The sequence below is a fragment of the Ammodytes marinus genome (genome assembly GCF_949987685.1).
Source record: "Ammodytes marinus genome assembly, chromosome: 24".
Lineage (NCBI taxonomy): Eukaryota > Metazoa > Chordata > Actinopteri > Uranoscopiformes > Ammodytidae > Ammodytes > Ammodytes marinus.
Window position 1 is genome coordinate 8,195,973 of NC_137228.1, and position 6,000 is coordinate 8,201,972.

The following is a 6,000-nucleotide window of genomic DNA, read 5'->3' on the forward strand; positions in this document are numbered from 1 at the left end:
ATGGGTACGGGGAGGAACAAATCTGCTCAGTCAGCACTGATAACTGCCTCATCAGCTCATGAAACTGCAGTGGAGTGAAACCCACACACAGACGCACACACACAGACGCACACACACACACACACACACGATACACATACGTTTAGTCCTAGAAAACTGGAATTAACATTTGTCCTTGGTGATCTGACTCTTGTCCGACAGAACAAAAGACATATAAAAATGCATTTGCTGCTCTTTGCCGCATTACACTTGAGTGTTGTTGAGTCGTTAAAGGTGCACTATGCAGTTTCAGGGTAGGGGAATTTGTATACATTTGCAGAGCCCGCAGTTATATAACAAAACATATTTTTCTCTTCATGCAATTCTTAGTATTGAATAATTCTATCATCATTTAATCAAAACACAATTATTTTGAGGCACCTGGAACCAAACGTAAGACTAGAATATGTTTGTTAACAAAACTGTTGGCCCAGCTGCTGGAAAACAACAACAGGTGAAGAAGTAACTTTTCAGGTGGCTTTCTTAGTTTCTCCGTTATGAGAACAGTAATTAGAAAAGGTTCGATTCTCTGACACACCCAATGTTACATAGTGCGCCTTTAATCCGCTAGCAGAAATGCATTTTGAAAGAAGGCCAACTCAACTCAAGCGCGCACAAATCACAGAAAAGTCAGCTCGGATAATAGTAGGTTTGTCAGGATTCTTTGCAAAGTCGATTGGGGAACAACCGTGTCAAGGTGTATTCTTTATTGTACAAGGCTTTTTTGAACACTTTGAGGCAAAAGCGAGGCACGCAGCAGTCCGCCTTTTTTTCCGGCAAGGGACACAGTAAATTGATTTGACTGTGTACCAGCGGCGCATTTCAATTTGGGAGTATGAATGCAGCCCAGCTCAATCATTTCGAGACATGATCTGTCTGCAGCTCTGGAAGCAGAAGCTGTGTCACCATCTGCATAAAAATATCCAACTCTTTTTTTTCTGTGTGAAACGTGCAAACAAGCCAGACTCCCTTTTATGACGGACATGTAAGTGACAGGCCTTCACTTGCAGAAAAGACCTCAATAGAAACCAACTGATACACATTTTCCCCCCGGGGCAGTCCGCCTCGCAGTTACCACACTACCAATGCTACCAGTCATTATTTGAGTTTGGTAATAAAAAGTCATAGACACTGACAAACATGTCCAGTCCAGATGTAAATGTGAGAGCAGGGTTAGCTGGGGATATGCACTTCTTGCGTCAGCCCCCACTACCCAATGTAGAAGATAATATGAAGAAAAAAAGCAGTTTTAACCCAGGGGTTAATATTATATAATCAATGGCAGCTCTACTTGTGTTTTTCAGTATTTCAATGGGGGGGAGGGGGGAGGCACTCTCCTGTTTTTGAAATGGTGGCGAATGTGTGGGAATGTGCATCTCGGGAGTGTAGTGTTATTGTTTATTTGTTTTTTTAATTTATGTTCTGTATCAATCATAGAGAATGATGGCCTAAAAAAAACACTGGATGTGTTGTTTTTTTTATGTGCGTTTAAACTTGAGCCAAGACATTGGAAATGTTCAAACTACAGCACAGCTTGAAATCTGGACTAAAAGACAAATTTCCGGGACATTTTTCTAATGTGAATGTTTTTTCTTATTTCTTTTTTTTACGTTGTCTCCCGAGGTTGCGGTTTTCGATTCTGTGTCATTTGAAATGAATGATTGTCAATTCTGCTGTGCCTGTGTGTTCTTTTTTCGTCCGTCTGTATTTGCACTCTGAATTTGTTTGGGGAAAGGGGGAAAAAAATCACTTGCATATCTGATTTTTTGTTTCTCTGTCCGCTTGTACACTACTAACACTTCGCACGGCCACTTCTGGTTGGGGGAACGGGGGGGGGGGGGGGGGGGGGTGATTAACACTGATCACAAAGTCTGTATAGTAGCTGGGGTTTTTTTTAAGCACAAAAGCATTCACATGTCATTGCAGACACGCAAACAAAACCACATGCAAGCAGACACTCCATAAACTCACATTTTGCAGCAAACATACACACACACACACACACACACACACACACACACGCACATGCACAAGAACATACTGAGTCTAGCAACAAAAGTACAACCACACATACTCTCTCTCTCTCTATGTTATCCTTGTGTGTTTTTCCCCTTTTTTCACTAAATTCTCGAGATCCAGAGGGGTGGGTGAGTGTATTGGGACTCGCATTACTATGTGTGCCACCACCTCTTGTTTCCACCAGGTCTGAATTTCAAAATCAAACGCACCCCCTTTTTCTAGCAGCATTTCCCTCACCGCCATCTCTCCCCCCCTCCTCCACACACACACACACACACACACCCCACTCTCCTCTTTCTCAGATATGATCCCTTTCATCTCCTCTCCCTCTTTTCCTCCGTTGTCTTTCTCCTATTCTTTCGCTGTACAAAGTGTTTTCAAATGTATCATTTGTATATTATGATGTATGGGTACGATAACGTTCTTTATTATGGGGAAAAATGAGAAAGATTTATTTTTGTTACCGGTTTGTTTCATAATTCCTTTTTTAAATTGGTATTGTAATATCTCTATGCAAGGAACTGTTCGGTGAATCGTTTTTATTTAAGAATGTAATTATGTGTAATAAATGGTAGAAGCAGTTTTGGCGTGGTGGTGTATTCATGGCCCCTCCGTTAATGGCAGTTTCAGCCGGTGACAATATGCACCTAATCACCCATCTCTTTCTCATTGAATATGTTCAGAATTCTTATCCGGTCTCAATCATGCCGCCATTCAATGTGCCGACAATGAGCCCTGCACACAGTACATTCACATAACCCTTTTTTTCATTGACCAGACAACTTTAAGGACTGGCTGGTTAAGGTTTGCTGCATTTTCAAATTTAAAGGCGCACTGTGCAACTTTTGGTGTGACAGAGAAGTGAACATCTTTAAAGGTATATTGATATAACTGAATGAAAACAAATGTTCCTTTCAGGACAAATTGGATCCATGGAACACTGTTTGAAGTTAGAAAGCCACCTGAACATGTATTGTTTCATTGTTGTTCACAGCAGCAGGGCCCACAGTTTGGTTAACACACATATTTTAGTCTTACGTTTGGTTCCATGTGTCTCAAATATTTTTTTATGATTTATGATGATATAATTATTTAATACAAAGCAATTTCATAGAAAATATTGTTTTGTAGACTACAAAACTGTAACTGCAAGCTCTTCAAGTGTAAACAAACACACCTCCCTTGAAACTGCATAGTGCACCTTCCAACATGCAAACCAACATGGGTTGAAGTAGGCAGGGAAATTAATTTTACACCCTCCTTCTTTTAATCCTATTTGTAGCAAACCACCCCTGGATGGATAGCAAGAAAGCCCCTGATTTATAGTTTCTTTTGATCAAACACGGGAAATGGGCCAGAATAGCTTCACGTTGCCTGAATGCACTCTCTCTCTCTCTCATCACTCTCTCCCTCTCTCATCTTCTCCCTCTGAGGGAGCTATAGCGCATGTTAATTACATCTGTTACCAAGCAAGGTGATGACTTATCCGCTATTCCTGCCTTTTGACCATGACTAGCTGATAAAAGGCTAATCGAATAACTAATGGCTAATTAGGGAGTGATTACTGCCTGGTAAATGGCCCTATGCAGTGTATTAATTCTCCTTGGGTCTGGCAGTGAGAAACTCCCAAAAGGTTTTTTTTCTTTTTTTTTTGTTTCATTTAATGCTGCCTAATTGAAATGGGCACCCTCATCAAGAAGCTTACACGTATCTGTCGAACTTAATGTACTTTTATCTGTAATTAGGGGAGGCGCCGCATTATCTGAGTTAACTGCACCTTAGCGCCGTCAATCCCACAGACGCGTTATGAAATTAGAAACGATGGAGTCGTTTTTCAATAAAGGTCGCGCGTCCCATGAGCGCTTTTCGATCGTCATTTCCCCATTCCCCGTGATGGAAATGAGGTTGTGTGTGAGTTCACAACCGAGCTAAATGGTCTTAATGTGTCTCCGCAGAGAGAGAGAGAGGGGGCTGCGTTCACATCAGTGTGTGTTCATAAAGGTTAACACACACATTCACGGGTGTGGCATCTTGATGTGTAATGCAGTAGGCCAGCTGCAGGCCCATTAAGACCATGGGTCATATGAGCAGCTTTAAAGCCTCTGGAATCCTGGTCTAAAATAGTAAAACTCTCTATGGCAACAGTCATTGTTTTTATAGAACGTTCGGGCAGAAAAGTGCTGTGATTGGTTCAAAATGCATATTGTGTAATAAGACCCGGAGCATATGCACCACCCCACATTAACCAATTTTCCGTAAAGTGTATGAAACTTAAATGACAATATCTTTCATTTGGATTGATGAACATGTAAGTAACTCCCCAATAAACATAGTCGGGCGAACGTGAAGAAATTCAAACAGGAATTTTTAAGTAACATATCTCTGAAGCAAGTCGGACCCACACTTGCCCGACAGATTTGAAAACTAGGAAATCAAACACGCGCACGTTCGACACATTTCTCCTGTTTCCTAATAGCACTTGACAGCTGGCGAATCAATGTGCAGACACACTGTTGGAAGAGGTGGATTTGTCATCTGGCTTAATTACACTGGGGGACCCCGAGCAGAATAATCTGAATAATAGAAAAGCCCAGTTGATAAACACGGCTGTTGAATGCTTGCTTACATGCATTCACTCACCGTATCCGCTCTGTTGTTTCCCTTCATCTGCATGGAACGATAGCATCTATTTCAATCTTGTAGGACAATGGGATTAAGGCATCCCATGATAGTATCTCCTATTATGTTATTTGCACATGCACATCTTTCAGATTTAGGCTATTGTTCCATGAATTTAAAATGTGTACGCATAGTATTTAGTCCATGCATGGCCGATAGCAATGTGCTTTACTGCACAGATGCTCCAATTTTGTTTATGTCTGTAGGTATTGTAGAGCTAAATTGAAAATTATTTCACAACCTTGGATTCAATTCAAAGCTATAGTGCGTAACTTGTGTCACCCCTATGAGACCTTCTGGGTAATTACAACAATACTGTCAACACATCTACATGGGGTAAGCCTTCAGTGATCGCACATGGATGTTATACCTTCTGCCGTACGTCCAGGTTTTTTTAGCGGTAGAATCAATCTTGGGTGAATACTGAGAAAAACCGAGAGTTGTGCTGAGTTGAACGGCTTAACTTTGTGTTTGCTGATTTTGGAATGGCTTGAATGTAACCAACATTTATATGAAGAAGTTACGCCGTCTATAGCTTTAAAATCATACAATTAAAGTTCCTAAAAGCTGCCTGACATCTGAAATTAAAATTAATCTTTTAAAAAGCAAAATAGAACATTTTATGCCAACAAAAATCACGACCACAATAGATTACTGTTTCTTCCAGACTTAAAAAAAAAAAAAATGCAATCATGATTGTTCGGTATCCGGCGGGCTTATCTGCTTGCCCTTGACCTGTCTATACCTCTCTCTGCATTCGCTATCCACCGCCGACACACCTGAGCACTTTAGAACAACTCCTCTTTGTTTTCCACACAATGATTACGCCCTATAGCTCACTCCATTGAGGGGAGGAGGGTAAACGGTGTGACGGCGCTGTATTGAAGCGACTGTAATGGGGAGGAAGACACCATTCTCCAGGCAAAGGCATGTGATTCACTTAACCCGCGAAACATAAGGCTTTTATTTTTCCCTTTTTTCCCCTTTTTGCTTGTGCAACATAAGATTTCACCAAGCTGGAGCTGCCAAATGCCTGTGGGTATCTCGTAGGCGTTTTGGCAGCCATATAGGGGGATGTTATTGTCACATCTGGCAACGTGGAGGAGACAGGGACTTACTGGGAAGCAGTAGGCACAAGTTAAAAAGCCTTCCTCACACTCATTCGCCTGCTATCTTATTCCATGATAATAAGAACTCCTTACTAAGATGACAAAAAACTACTTAACTAGATAACTAATCTGCATAAAAGACAAGCGTCCATCT